Source organism: Manis pentadactyla, chromosome 1 (genome assembly GCF_030020395.1).
Source record: "Manis pentadactyla isolate mManPen7 chromosome 1, mManPen7.hap1, whole genome shotgun sequence".
NCBI lineage: Eukaryota > Metazoa > Chordata > Mammalia > Pholidota > Manidae > Manis > Manis pentadactyla.
In genome coordinates, this window is record NC_080019.1 from 188,429,177 (window position 1) to 188,444,076 (window position 14,900).

At 42.5% G+C, this 14,900-nt stretch overlaps 1 pseudogene; it reads left to right on the top strand.

Annotated features, from left to right (window-relative positions):
- The first annotated feature begins 6,602 nt into the window (after positions 1-6,602).
- Positions 6,603-13,110, top strand: LOC118919397 (carbonyl reductase [NADPH] 1-like; annotated as a pseudogene).
- The last annotated feature ends 1,790 nt before the right edge of the window (positions 13,111-14,900 follow it).

The following is a 14,900-nucleotide window of genomic DNA, read 5'->3' on the forward strand; positions in this document are numbered from 1 at the left end:
AAGCATTTCACATCACATGAAAGGCATGCAGAGGCCAGCTGTGGTGATGAGCCATTACTGGCAGACAGGCAGCAAGATGGGCTTTGCTAACACCCCACCAAAAGCAACTGTTGCTCAGATGTAGCATAGAACCAGGCTCTGGGAGCACAGGGTTTTGAGTTCCTGGGCACTGCAGGATACCTACTTCCTAAAGTCATTACTTTCTAGACCAGAAGGCACACAGCCCTTCTCTAATACAAAGGAAGAAACACAGAGACGCAGACAGAGTGCAGAAGCAGAGGAATATTCTCCAAGATAGAACACTGGGAAATGTGCTTAGTGAAGTGGAGATAAACAATCTTTCTCATAAAGAATTCAACATAATGGTCATAAAGATGCTCACTGAAATATGGAAATCAACTCAGGAGTCAAAGAGAATTTCAACGGAGATAGAAAAATTAAAAAGAGCCATTCAGAGCTGAGGAACACAATAACCAAAAAGATAGCTACAGTAGTGGGTATGAATAGCAGGCTACAGGAGGCAGTGGAACAATCAGCATGATGGAAGGTAGAGAACCGCAGAGTTCACAAGCCGAGGAACAGAGATAAGAAAGAATTTATAAACATAGAAAGATGCTAAGAGCTGTATGACAACTCCAAATGGAACAATATTTATATAATAGGGGCCCCAGAAGGAGGAGTGAGAGGCAAAGGGGTAGAAAGTCTATTTGAAGAAATAGTAGCTGAAAACTTTGCCTATATGGGGAAGGAAAACACAGAAAGCCCCAAAGAAGATGAACCACAGGAAGTTCCAAGACACACAGTAATCTGGATAGCAAAGATGACAGATAAAGAGAAAATCTTAAAAGCAGTAAGAGAAAGGCAGACAGTTCCCTGTAAAGGAAATTCCATAAGGCTTTCAGCAGATTTCTCAGAAACTTTAGAGGCCAGAAGGGAGAGGCCTGCAATATTCAAAATATTGAAAGGGAAAAATCTACTTTACCCATAAGATTATCATTCATAATTGAAGGAGAAATCAAAAGTTTCCCAGGTAAATGAACGTTAAAACAATTCATCAACACTAAAACCTGCCATACAGGACATGTTAAAGGAACTTCATTAGGTGTAAGTGTTCTGAAAGTTAAATATTTTTCATCAATGATAATAAAATTAATGTAAAGGTAGCAGCTTAACCACTTACAAAGCAAGTATAAAGCTCAGAAAACAAAAGTGGTAAAATCAACCATATAAAAAATTAGTTAAGCAATACACAAAGGAAGTCAATTACTACATCATATACAAAAAATGTGGATGAGGAAAAAGAACAAAAAAGAGATACTTTCAGAATGTGTTCAAAACTGAGCTACAACATCCTAACATCAACTATTATATGTATAGGAAACTATATATAAACCTTATGGTAACCACAAACCTAAAACCTGTAATAGATATACAAAAAATAAGAATACAGGAATCCAAGCATATCACCAAAAAAACAATAATATAATAAGATAGGAGTAAAAGAGATGAAGAGAGGAAAATAGAACTATAAAAAGAATGAAGCAACAGTTGATAAAATGACATCAATACATACCTATTTATAATTGCTTTAATTGTAAATGGAGTAAACGTGCCAATCAAAAGATATACGGTGGCAGGATGGATAAAGAAATAAGATTTATCTACATGCTGCCTACAAGAGACTCATTTCAGACCTAAAGACATACATAGACTGCAAGTGAAGAGATGGAAAAAGATTTCACACAGATAAAAGAGAAGAAAAAAACAGGGAGTGGCAATATTTTTATCAGGCAAATAGCCATCAAAACAAAGAATGAAACTAAACAGACAAAGAAAGGCATTACATAATTATAAAGGGATTGGTACAAGAGGATATAACAATTGTAAATATATATGCATCTAACATAAGAGACCTAAACATATGAGGCAAATACTAACAGACCTAAAGTGAGAAATAGACAGTAACATAATAATAGTATGAGATTTAACTCACCACTTATACCACTGCATTGATCATCCAGACAGAAAATAAATAACAGTGATGTTGAACCACATTAGACAAGATGGACTTAAGACATATATATAGAACGTTCCACCCCAGAGCAGCAGAATACACACTTTTCTCAAATGTACGTGGAACATGCGCCAAAGTAATCACATGGTAGGAGACAAAAAGTCTCAGCAAATTTAAGCAGATTGAAGTTGTATCAAGCATCTTTTGAAACTATAATGGTATGAAACTTGCAATTTATTACATGATGAAAAACAGAAAAAACACAAACATTGAGGCCAGACAACATACTTTTAAATAATCAATGTATCAATGAACAGAGCAAAGAGGAAATCCAACATATGGAGACAAAAACAACAACAACAACAGAAACACAATGTTGCAAAACATGTACCATGCAGCAGAAGTAGTTCTAAGAGGAAGTACATAGCAACACAGGCCTACCTCAGGACACAAGAACAATCCCAAATAAATTATCTAACCTCACAACTAACAGAACTAGAAAAAAAAGAAGAACAAACAAAACCCAAAAGTTTGTAGAAGGAGGGACATAATAAAGATCAGAGCAGAAATAAATGAAATAGAGAATAAGAAAACAATAGAAAAAAATCAATGAAATAAAGACCTGGTTCTTTGAGAAGATAAAGAGAATAGACAAACTCCACAAAAGCCAGACTTATCAAGAAAATAAGCAAAATCAGAAACAAAAAGAAATAGTCACAAATGACAACAAAGAAACACAAAGAATTAGTAGAGAATCCTGTGAAAAATTATATGCTAATAAATTGGACAACCTAGAAGAAATGGACAAATCCCTAGAGATGTACAATCTTCTAAGACTGACCCAGGAAGAAACAGAAAATCTGAACAGATTACTGGAAAACAAAAAAATAACAATCCAAAAGAGAGAATTCCAGACCAATATCCCTGAAGAATTTAAATGCAAAACTCCTCAACAAATATCAGCAAACCAAATTCAGAAACACATCACACGATTATCCATCACAACCAAGTGGGATTTATTCTAGGCATGCAAGGATAGTACGATACTCGCAAGTCGATCAATGTGATATGACACATCAACAAAAGGAAGGCTGAAAACCATGTGATCATCTCAATAGATGCTGAAAGAGCCTTTGACAAGATACAATATTCATGGATGATAAAAACTCAATAAAGTGGATGTAGAGGGAAAGTACCTCAACATAATAAAGACAATATACAACAAATCCACAGCTAACATCATACTCAGTGGCAAAATAACTGAAAGCTTTCCCTCTAAGACCAGGAACAAGTCAAGGATGCCCACACTCAACACTTACTTCAACATAGTACTGGAGGACCTAGCTATGGCAATCACACAAGAAAAAGAGATAAAAGGCATCCAAATTGGCAATGAAGAATAAAACTGTCCTTACATGCACATGACATGATACTATATATGGAAAACCCTAAAGATTCCACCAAAACACTGTTAAATACATGGATTTAGTAAAGTTACAGGATACAAAATCAATATAAAGAAATGGATTGCATTCCTTTATACTAATAATGATCTATCAGAAAGAAATCAAGAAAACAAAACCATTTGCAATTGAATCAAAAATAATAAAATGCCAAGGATAAAACCTAACTGAGGAGGCAGAAGACCTGTACTCTGAAAACTAAAGGCACTAACTGAAGAAGACACAAATAAATGGAAAGCTATCTCTTGCTCATGGATAGGAAGAATTAACATTGTCAAGATAGCCATCCTGCCCAAAGCGATTTACAGATTCAGTGCAATCCCTATCAAAATACCAATAGCATTTTTTCAATAAACTAGAGCAAATAATCCTAAAACTTACATGGAAGAATCTTAGAAGACCCTGAAAAGTCAAAGCAATCTTGAGAAAGAACAAAGCTGGGGTTGTCAGTCCCTGATTTCAAGCAATACTACAAAGCTACCTTGATAAAAGCAGTGTGGTATGGCAACAAGAACAAACATATAGATCAATGGGATGGAACAGAGAAACCAAGCATATATATTCAATTAATACATAACAAAGGAACAGAATATCCAAAAAGTGGAGAACTCTATGCAAGAGAATGAAACTGGATCACTGTCTAAACTATACGTAAAAGAAAACACAAAATGGCTTATTTTAAAGACCCAAATATAAGACATGAAACCAGAAAACTCTTAGAAAACACAGGCAGGAATCTCCTGAACATCAGAATGAGAAATGTTTTTCTGATATATTTCCCCTAGCAAACGAAACTAAAGGAAAATTAAATAAGTGGGACTATATCAAAATGCTTCTGTACAGCAAAGGAAACCATCAGAAAAAAAAAAAGCAACCTACTGTATGGGAGTATATATCCAGATGACATATCTGTTAAGAGGCTAATATACAAATAACTTAATGAACTTATACAAATGAACATCAAAACAACCAAATAACCCAATAAACAAATGGGCAGAGAACCTGAATAGACAATTTTGTAAAGTACACATATGGAAGGCCAACAGGCACATGAAAACATGCTCCACCATCGCTAATCATTAGGGAAATATGAATAAAACCCACAGTGAGACATCATCTCACACCAGTCAGAATAGCCACTGTCCAATAGATAAGAAATAAAGACTGTTGGCTAAGATGTGGAGAAAAGAGAACCTTCCGTTTGTTGGTGGGAATGTAAATGGGTCCAGTCGCTATAGAAAGCAGTTTGGAAGTTCCTCCAAAATCTAAAATTAGAAATGCCTAAAGACACAGTAATTCCACTTCTAGGAATTTACCTGAAGAAAACAAAATCCCTGATTTGAAAAGATACGTGTGCCCCTATGTCTATTGCCATGTTATCAGTAGCCAAGACAGGGATGCAACCAAAATGTCCATCAGTAGATAATGGATTAAGAAGTGGTACATATACACAGTGGAATATTACTGAGCCATTAAAAGAAGGAATTATTGCCATTTGCAACTACATGGATGGACCTAGAGGGTTTTATGCTAAGTTAGATTAGCCAGGCAGAAAAACACAAATAACCTATGATTTTACTTACATAGGAAAATATAAATGAATAAAAACGAATGAAGAAAACAGAGACTTACAGACATGGAGAAGTAATTGGTGGGTACCATGGCAGGGAAGACTGAGGTAGGTGGGTGAAATAGAAGGAGATAAAGAGGCACAAAATCACAATCATATATAAATTAACCTTGGGAATGAAAGTACAACACAGAGAATATAGTCAGTAGTTCTGTAACATCTTTCTATGTTTACAGATAGTAACTACATTAGTTGGGTGAGCATTTAATAATATGGTTTATAGTTGAATAACTATGTTGTATTTTTGAAACCCATATCGTTTATCAAGCTATATTTCAGTATAAAAGGAAGAAGGAAAATGGACAGGATGGTCGTAGGAGTGCAGTGAAGATTAAGTGTAGGGACACAGATGCAAACGTTGGAAGCACACGGAAAGGGAAAGCAAGCGATAACATGAGAGCCTGGAAGTGGCCCTAACACAGCAGGGCAGAGACAGGGAGCTGCTCCCTGCCCCCCACCAAGTCCGGCCCCTCTGGGCCTCCGGGAGGGCACCCCACTGCCCTCCTTCACAGAAGCACCCAAAAAAAGACTAAAAGATGCCTCTGCTCTCAGGATTATTTTCACTCTTCACCAGTGAATGTCAGGCTTATGGGAATGAAAAGTGATGGTCCCCAAAAAATAAGGGCAAGGCTTTATTGTAAAGGACAGTTTACCATCCCAGTGCCACCTGCACCGGACTATGAAGTCCCTTTCCCTGAATATATTTTTTTGAATTACCATGGGAGGAACATTTTTGTCTAGATCAATACCTGATCACCTCAACTGCTAGCTTGCAAACGTATTCTCAAACCACAAACATGGTTTTTTCCCCTAGTTCACTAAAAATACCACCTAACTACATGTAACACTTACTAAGTTGCACCTGCAACAAAACGGAAAGACTGGACATTCACCAAACCTGGGGATCATGCAACCATGAAATGACACATTCCAGTCAAAGGCTTAGTACCCAGGCAGAGCTCATACACATTCCCTGCCACCTGGGGGCACCTGGGCTCACACTGGGGGACCAGCCCCGCCCACAGCGCCCCTCCCATCACAGGACCCACTGTCTCTAACTCTTATCTCCTGAGTTTCTCTCTTCCTAAGGAAGCCCGGGGCTCAGTGTCCTCAGAACCGCTTCCCGGGCCCAAGTCACCTCATTGCCTCTTGGGGAAGAGCAAGCAAACCCACTCTGCAGGGGGACAGGCCCGACCCAGCAGTCACTCTGCTCCCGCTCCCCAGGGGTCCTCCCAAAGCAGTGTCCCTCCCCTGCCCTGACTCTCACCCTCCTACTGAGCCCTCGCCAACCTGTGCTGCTTTGGGTAAGAGCACCTCTTCACCCAGAATGTGTTACTGGCTCTGAAGTGGGATCACGTGAGTGCTGTATCCTTCTGGGCCCAGGGGGCCTCACCTGGAGAGGCCGACCAAGGGAGGGGGCAGTACGAATCCTTCCTGGATACTTGGCTCCTCCTGGAGGGAAGGACAGGGGCGGAGCTTCCCTCTCTAGGAATCAAGAGCGCTGGTTCCCAGAAGCCATTATAGAGCAGGCTCTCTGGACTGTGCCAGGCCTCTGCAGCCTCCACGCCCTCGGCTAGCAGGCCCGTCTGCCTTCAACACCATCACCCCCACACAGCCCAGCCATGTCATCCTACAGCCGAGTGGCGCTGGTCACTGGGGCCAACAGGGGCATTGACTTGGCCATCGTGCACAGCCTGTGCCAGCAGTTCTCAGGGGACGTGGTGCTCACGGCGCTGGACGCAGCACACGGTCATGCGGCCGTGCAGCAGCTGCAGGCGGAGGGCCTGAGCCCGCGCTTCCACCTGCTGGACATCTGCAACCCGCAGAGCATCCGGGCCCTGCGGGACTTCCTGCTCAAGGAGTACGGGGGCCTCGACGTGCTGGTCAACCATGCAGGGATCGCCATTAAGAGTATGGAACGGGCTGGGTGCTGGGAAGGGACACCTTGGTAAGGGTGTCCAGCCAAGGTGGGCTGGAGATTCTCCTGAGCCACTGCAGTGGGGCCTGTACATCCTGCAGGATCCAGACGGGCTCCCTAGGGAAAAATGTCACCCTTCAGGTGTCAGGGACATTCAACTCCTCCAAGATATACAAGGCTTTCAGGCAAAGGATCTTTGTATTATCATGAAGCCGACTCTTAGGGCCTCCTCCATGTGTCTGTAGTTTCTGTTAATGGGACTGGGGAGCAGTTTGGTAAATTTTTCACTTATTTAAAATAAACAAGAAATTGAAAAGAATGACACACAGAGATCCCATCCTGCACACTTCTCATAGCCTTCTCTAATGGTGCCAACTTACACACTTTGTAGCTTTAAAGAGCCAGGAAATTGACCTTCACACAATACTATTATCAGAATTCAGACCTTATGTACAACTGACCACATTTCACAGGCAAGAAAATAGGCCATCTTTCTGCAGAATTATCCCACATGGCTACTATTTAGTAACTGGTTCTCTTGCTCCTGGAAGAACAGATGATCGGACAAGCTTACATTTTCAAGCAGAAATGACAATGAAAACCAACTTTTTTGGTACCCAAGATGTCTGCACAGAGCTGCTGCTACTAGTGAGAACCCAAGGTGAGTCTGGGGAGCAGCTCCCACGGAGTGTCTCTGGCAGGATCGGGCCCCGCTGCCCCTAACCTCAGCCCCAGCCCTGTGCCCTCTCCCTGCTCTGCTACACTGGCCCAGGGGTGTGTCTCCTCAGGGCCAGAGGCCCCTCTCCCAGGACTACACACTGGTCAGTGGCCATCGGTGATTCTCTCCGTGGCACAACCGCCTCTTCCTCTTCTTCGACTCTTCAGTCCAGCTGTCCCACGGGCCCTTCACTTGCTCCCGGCCCCTCAAACCTGCAGGTCCCTGACCATGGCTTCCTGCCCTCTGCCCTCCCCGCCTGTCTCTAGTGTGATCTTATTCCAGCGAACAGAGCCTTCTCCACCCCAATTTCTTAGGCCTTCCAAAAACCTGTCAGCTGCCTAGAACATATCCAGAGCTCGTGACACTCAATTATCTGTTACTGTCAGTCAATATTGTCCTGATGTCCACCCCTCCCCTAGAATCCTCCTTACATAATACATTTCAAAATACACTCATCCTTTCCCAAAACCTTTGGACTCTGTCTTGATCCGCCCCCTCGGATGCTAGAGGTCACCATAACCACCTCCTACTATCATTAACCAGACCCCAGAATTAGCCACCTGAGTTTCTCCCCAGGCCTCCTCCCCCAGCTCTACAACAGATGCTCGGATGTCATTTGAGGCAATTGGAACCCCAATAAGGGACCCTCCTATTGAGGCCACTCCTTCCTGAGCATTCTCTGTACTCTGCATGCTTACTCCCTCCATAAAGTGCTTTAGAAGCAAAGTCCAGACCCTCAGCATGGCTTGTAGGTCTCTCTCTCATCTGACCTGCCTTTGTCCCGGCCGGTGTTACTTCTCTTTCACCAGGACTAATAGACTGAGCAAAACAGACTATCATTTTACTTTGGAGGTGACCTCCTGCACCACCTACCCCAAGGTGTGGGATGTGATGGGGAAACACCACCCCTTCAATACACAAAATAATATGAGTACGCACTTTTAGAAAGATTAAGAGGTCTGGCTTGGAATTGACAATATGCATGTACAGTCTGTTCTGAGTTCTGCCCAGTTCCCTGTACTGTCCTCCGGGAAAGTTCTACTGTATCTTCATGATTTGGCTCAGTCAGGCCTCAAAGTGCAGCTATTTGAATGTCACCCTGACTGTTTCATTCATCCCAGCACCTGAGAGCAGGATGGAATTCCTTGTGCCACAACCACACATCCTATGTGTATTCCTGTTAAAATGCATACTAAGGACTTCTGGCTGATTTTTTGTTTGTTTTATTTAACTGACCTGTGGGAGTTGTTGAAGGCACTGTCCTTGTCCCAGATGGAGGACAGATGACACTCCTGACCTGTGAAACCAGCCTTCAATGAAAGGAGCAACAGTGCCTCTCTAAAGCGGAAGATAGTGGAAATGGAAATTCATGCAATATTCTGTGCATTAGAGCAAGGTTTTGTAAACTTTTGAAGTAGGAGAGTTCTGCCATCATTTCAGGGGAAAGGCAGCCACATTGCTCATGGAATCATGACTTTATTAGCTCACTTTCAGTAAAGAGTCTGGGAGAAATCCCAGCTAGGAAACCAAAAGCAAATACTGCCCCTCCCCCACACACCAGATAAAACAGTGTGAAGCAAAATCCTGAAGGGTTTCCACATAATCTCTGAGGGCAGTATAAACTTTTCAGAAGAGCACTGTTCCATCTGGGTTTTGTTGGCAAAAGAGGAAGGGGTTGACATTGGTGATCTTGATGATCACTGAGGAAGAACGCATGTGGATTTCTTTTTATTATTTCTTTTTTTAAACAAGAGGTATTCTGAAATAACTCACCTCATAAAGTATAAGAATCTACAATGTCCAGGTACCCATGACAGAGCTTAACCAATCCAGCAATATCCTCCCGGTCCACATAAACTTGCTGTCATTCTGAATTTGAAGAACAATGTTAGGCAGTTGTCCTGTTCTTCTTAAATTATATTATACATTTATTTTGAAAACATAAGGGAAAATATGTCTGAGTAATACCTACATTGAAATCCTGACACTCTTGTGCATCAGGTATTAGCTTAAAGATGTCTAGGAGGACATAAATGGTCTTCTTAGGGCTACACTTACCAAGTAATCCTTTGAGGAAGGAAACTGTAATCAAATTTGGTTTGAGAAGGGCTGCTTCTCAACTTCCTGTGATGTGAAAAATCCACAGGAGGAAGCTGGGGTGAAAATCACATTGCTAAAGCTCTCTTCCACTTCTGACAATTTGGGGTTTACAAGGATGGGGGGGTGGATATATCCTGATGCAGCGGGCTGGGCATTTTATGTACTGTCCAGAAAAAGACATGGGGTCTGAAGGGATCTCAAGGTCACGTGCACAGCCGGACACAGACTTGGACGTGTGGTCTCCAACCTGATTGCTCTTCCAAGTATTCCAAGGTCCTCAAATCTCTTATGCCAAGAGTATCATTTGTCAGGCGAAGCCTTACCCAGCTAGTCCAGAGGGTCAGTCCATGGAAGGCCTCAATTTTTTGGGACCAGGGTGTTTCCATTTACTTACCCTTTCAATGGAAAACATGGCTTCCCTAAAATAATTTTATTGATCTGGTAAAATGGATGGCCTGCATCAAGTATTAGCACCACCAGAGAAGTGATTCTTTTCAAACTGGTGTCATGCTTTTGCCACCATCAGAGTGACTGTTAAAAGGCAACTGCCTCACACACACATTCACACACACACACACACACACACACACTCTCTCTCTCTCTCTCTCACACACACACACACGCAAACACATATTGTATCAAAATGATGCCTGGATGGCCCATAGCTCTTCGTAGAGGATTGGCTCTGCTCAGGTCAGTAGAGTGTCTATGAAATGCCCTGTGGCAGCCACGAACACACTTCAGAGAGAGAAATATCTGGATGCAAGTCCTGCTGTGTAACCTCCAGCAAGTGCTTCCAGCTTCTGTGTGTGTTTCCTCTCCTGAGGTGTCAGACCACAAGGGACCACAGTCTCACCCAGCTGTGTGGGGACGCCCCAGAAGTCTCACCTGTCCCTTTAGGGAGCATGAGAAGTGGGGTAAAAAGCTTGGGGGAAGAGAGACCTGGATGCAGCCCCACACCCAGGAATTTACCCACAAAGCCCTGTGGCCTCCCAGTTCAGGCTTCCCCAGTGCACATAGACAAGTGTTTTCACAGCTGGTTTAGACCTCCTGGGATGGATGATACCGAATAGAGAAGAGGTCATCCCTACTTTATACAGTATAAACAGCCCAGAGAGAGTTGCTAGAGTTTCTCCACCTCCTGCCTAGACTAAAGGCATGGGGGAAATTGGTGTGAGTGTGTGATTGCAGCTGCATTCTCCTCTTCCAGTCACCCGCTCCGGCTGCCTCTCCTGCTGCTTTATTTTCCTATATCCCCTCTAGTATTTTGCAATTTTGAGTCAAGACACATGTATTATATTTTTATGACTGGCTAAGCAGTATTTTAGAAAATGACGTATATTCTAGTAGGACCTCTAAGTGGTGGGTTCTACAACATTTGACACATAGATTCAATTAATTCTTACAATATACATGATCTATGGGACTGGGAGGACACAAATATCGATCTGGTTCTAAATTATTCATATTAGAAGATTTTTGAAAATAATTAAAGGTTTATGTCATTCACTTTAAGTGTCTCTACAGACTATTTAATGTGGATCATATTGCCATGAATTATCATTTTTACTTAATTTTTTTGCCCCACAACTCCTTTAGTAGGATTGGAGTTCAAAGTTCTCTGTTGGTGACAGCCTGCCCTGTCTCTATTTCGTGGTATGCTCTCATGACTTTGTTATAATATGTTACAAATTTATTTGAATATGAAAATTGTAAACCAATTTTCATAAATTTTAATATAAATTCATCTTTATGAATACCTAGCATATTTTCCAAAATTATTAGTGAGAAACAAGTAATTGCTTTACACTTTTAACACCTTTTTGAAATATAATTCTCATACCATGCACTTCACCCACTTAACTCTACAACTCACTGATGCTTAATATTCATGCTCAGCTGTGGAAACATCACCACATTCAAGATTAGAGCACTGCAATGCCCCAAAAAGAAATCCTGGGCCCTTTAGCCATTCACTGTCTTTTCCCACATTCCCTAAGGAGGCACTATTCTGTATTCTGTCTCAAGATATTCTTGGTCTGGACATCCCATGTAAGTAGAATCATATAATACATTCTTGCGACGGCCTCTGTAACTTGGCACGATGTGCTCAAGCCTCATCATGTGGCAGCGTGGGGCAGCAGGCCATTCCTTTTTTAAGTACCCCTTTAACTGTCCACGTTTCCACTGCCCCATACCAGGACCATATTATCGGGCCCCTAGTCACAACTCTCGAGTTCATAAAACTACACAGAAAAGCGTGCCACTCAGCCCACTGAGCTGTGTTGTTTACCGTGGCTGGAGCAGAGCAGCCTCCTTCCAAACCAGGTGCTGTGCATTCACCTTGGAACCGCCATCACTAAACCCATCGGCTCTTTCTTGGTCAGGAGACACCTGTTCACGGAGCACTGACCCTGTGACTGTAAGGTGCACAGGTGGACCCAGGCCGCCTCAGGGGGAACAAAGCTGTCTTCTCATGAATGCAAAGAGCACCTCCTTTCAAACCTTAGCATGTTCATTATACACATTATCATTTTCTTCTGGAACTTGTGGGCACTGCCCTCCCATGAGAACAATTCCTGACATCTTAAAGTGACACTTGTGGCAGGTTTCAGGATGGCATCATGTCCTTTACTCAGACAGTCCTCATTAATACTCACAGCAGCTAGTAATGATCTCTTAAAGGACAAAACCCAGACATATTTGGTATTTATCATTCTTATGCACGCCTTTCCAATTACTCATATGTGTTGAATTTTAGGCAGAGTGGTGAATCTCTCTAGCACACTGAGCTTGGTTGCCTTTAAAAACTACAGCCCAGAACTGCAGCAGAAGTTTACAAGTGAGACCATCACAGAGGAGGAGCTGGTGTGGCTCATGAACAAGTTCGTGGAAGATACAAAGAATGGAGTGCACTTGAAGGAGGGCTGGCCTCCTGTGAAATTTTTCCTTATGCAGTGTCAAAGGTCGGCCTCACAGTCCTGTCCAGAATCCAGGCCCGGAAACTGAGTGAGCAGAGGACAGGGGTCAAGATACTCCTGAATTCCTGCTGTCCCAGATGGGTCAGAACTGACATGGGGGGACTCAAGGCCTTGAAAAGCCCAGAGGAAGGAGCAGAGACCCCCGTGTACTTGGCCCTTTTGCCGTCAAATGCTGAAGGCCATCATGGAGAGTTTGTTTTGGAGAAGAATGTTGTACAATGGGAACCTGGTGTAGAGCTACCTGCATGGCTGGAAGTATGTGGTATGCTGTGATTGATGAAAAGGACATGAATACTGTCAAAAATATCCCAGCTCAACGAACAATAAGAATGATGGAGTACTCACTGTGAATGGGATATCAATTCTGTGAAGTCTTTAGTAATTCATCTATGATAAAAGGGATCAAAAAGTGGAAAGATGATACTAATTAATGAAAATCTCACATGAATAAATGGTTCTTCACAAATGTCTATTTGTGCTGATTGTTTACATGCCAACCAGCTCAGGGAGCTAATGACATAAACATTAGGCCAACACAGGGACAGGATAACTCAGGGGTCGGCAAACAGTATAGAATGAGCCAGATAGAAATGACATTCAGCTTTGCAGGCTACATGGAACAGGCCCGCTGCCTAGGTCACCAGCCTCGCATATTATTACCTGCAGGAAACCAAGGAGAAACTGTTTGAGGCAAAAACTGTAACAAAGTGTAAAATCTGAGTGGGCCTTTGTAAGAAATATACATCCATGAAGGAATCTGAGATAATTTGGGGGAGTATGAGCATGGACTGGGTCCAACTCTCATAATTATTTTTCATTAGACATATGCAAACTTATTAGAAAGGAAAGTGATGGCCCCTGAAGTAAGGGTAGGGCCCTGATTTTTAACAGGGACATTGACCTTGCAAGTTTCAGCCTCAACAGAGCTGGGAATTTCCTTTCCCTAACTTGTTTGTCTAAACTGATATTGGAGTAAAGTCAATTTCTATGTTAGGACCTTTGAATCTCAGCCTCTGGTCTGTAAATGTGTTCTGGTATCATAAAAAATCTCTTTTTTCTCCAGAGCTTAAATATGATAGCTTATTACATGTAGCATTTCTTAACTTTGATGTGGAACAGAACCAATAAATCTGACATTTTGCAGATTTAGGGATTATAGAATCACAAAATGAAACAACCAATCATCAGTCTGGCACAGAATTAGAGCTCATCCATATCCCCTCCCATCTGGAGCACACCTGGACTCCCACCAGGGGATGAACCCTGCCCACAGTGAAAGTCTAATTACAGGACCTATTTTCTCTAACTCTCCTTCTTGGATTTCTCTTAAGGAAGCACAACAATCATTTTTGTCCCCAGAAACAGTTATCCTTTACAAGTAATATCATTGCATCATAGGGAAACCAAATCCATTCTGCAGGGAGATGGGTCCACAGCCAAGCCAATGACTCTGGACTCCTCTTTCTCCTCTGATCCCCTCCCAAAACACTTTCAGCTGAACTGCCTAGGTACTCCACCATACACTGAGTCATCGCTAGCATGTGCTGTTTGGGGGAAGCATGCCTGTCCACCTCTCCGCCCGGATCATATGAGTGCTGTGCCCCGGTTTGTCCAAGGTGCCTAACTGTATAGAAGTCAGCCAAGAGTTTTTCCATTATGAGCTTTCTGGAACATTCTGACTGTAACTCCCAGGAGGAGATATTTTCCTAGTCTGGGGAAATTTACCTTTGAAACCAAAAGCAGTCAAAGGGAGAAATAAAGTGGGAGAAGCCCTTTTATTGCATACAAGTAGCTGTCCACGTGTACTCGCCCATGTCTCTCATGACCCAGCTGCAAAAAGGGGTGCTACACAACCTCTCCAGTACAGATATGCCCTAGTTCCCCTGTAACTACCCATTGTATGGAGATGGACTACTTCTCTCCACCTCTTGGAAATACCTGTTGATGTGGAGATGCCCTCACCCACAGCCCACCCATCCAGAAATCTTGCCTCACAATCAACTAATTCCCATCTTCAGCAATGCCCCCTGTGTGAGAAAACTGGAGCACTGTTACCAGACTAATAACATACAATAT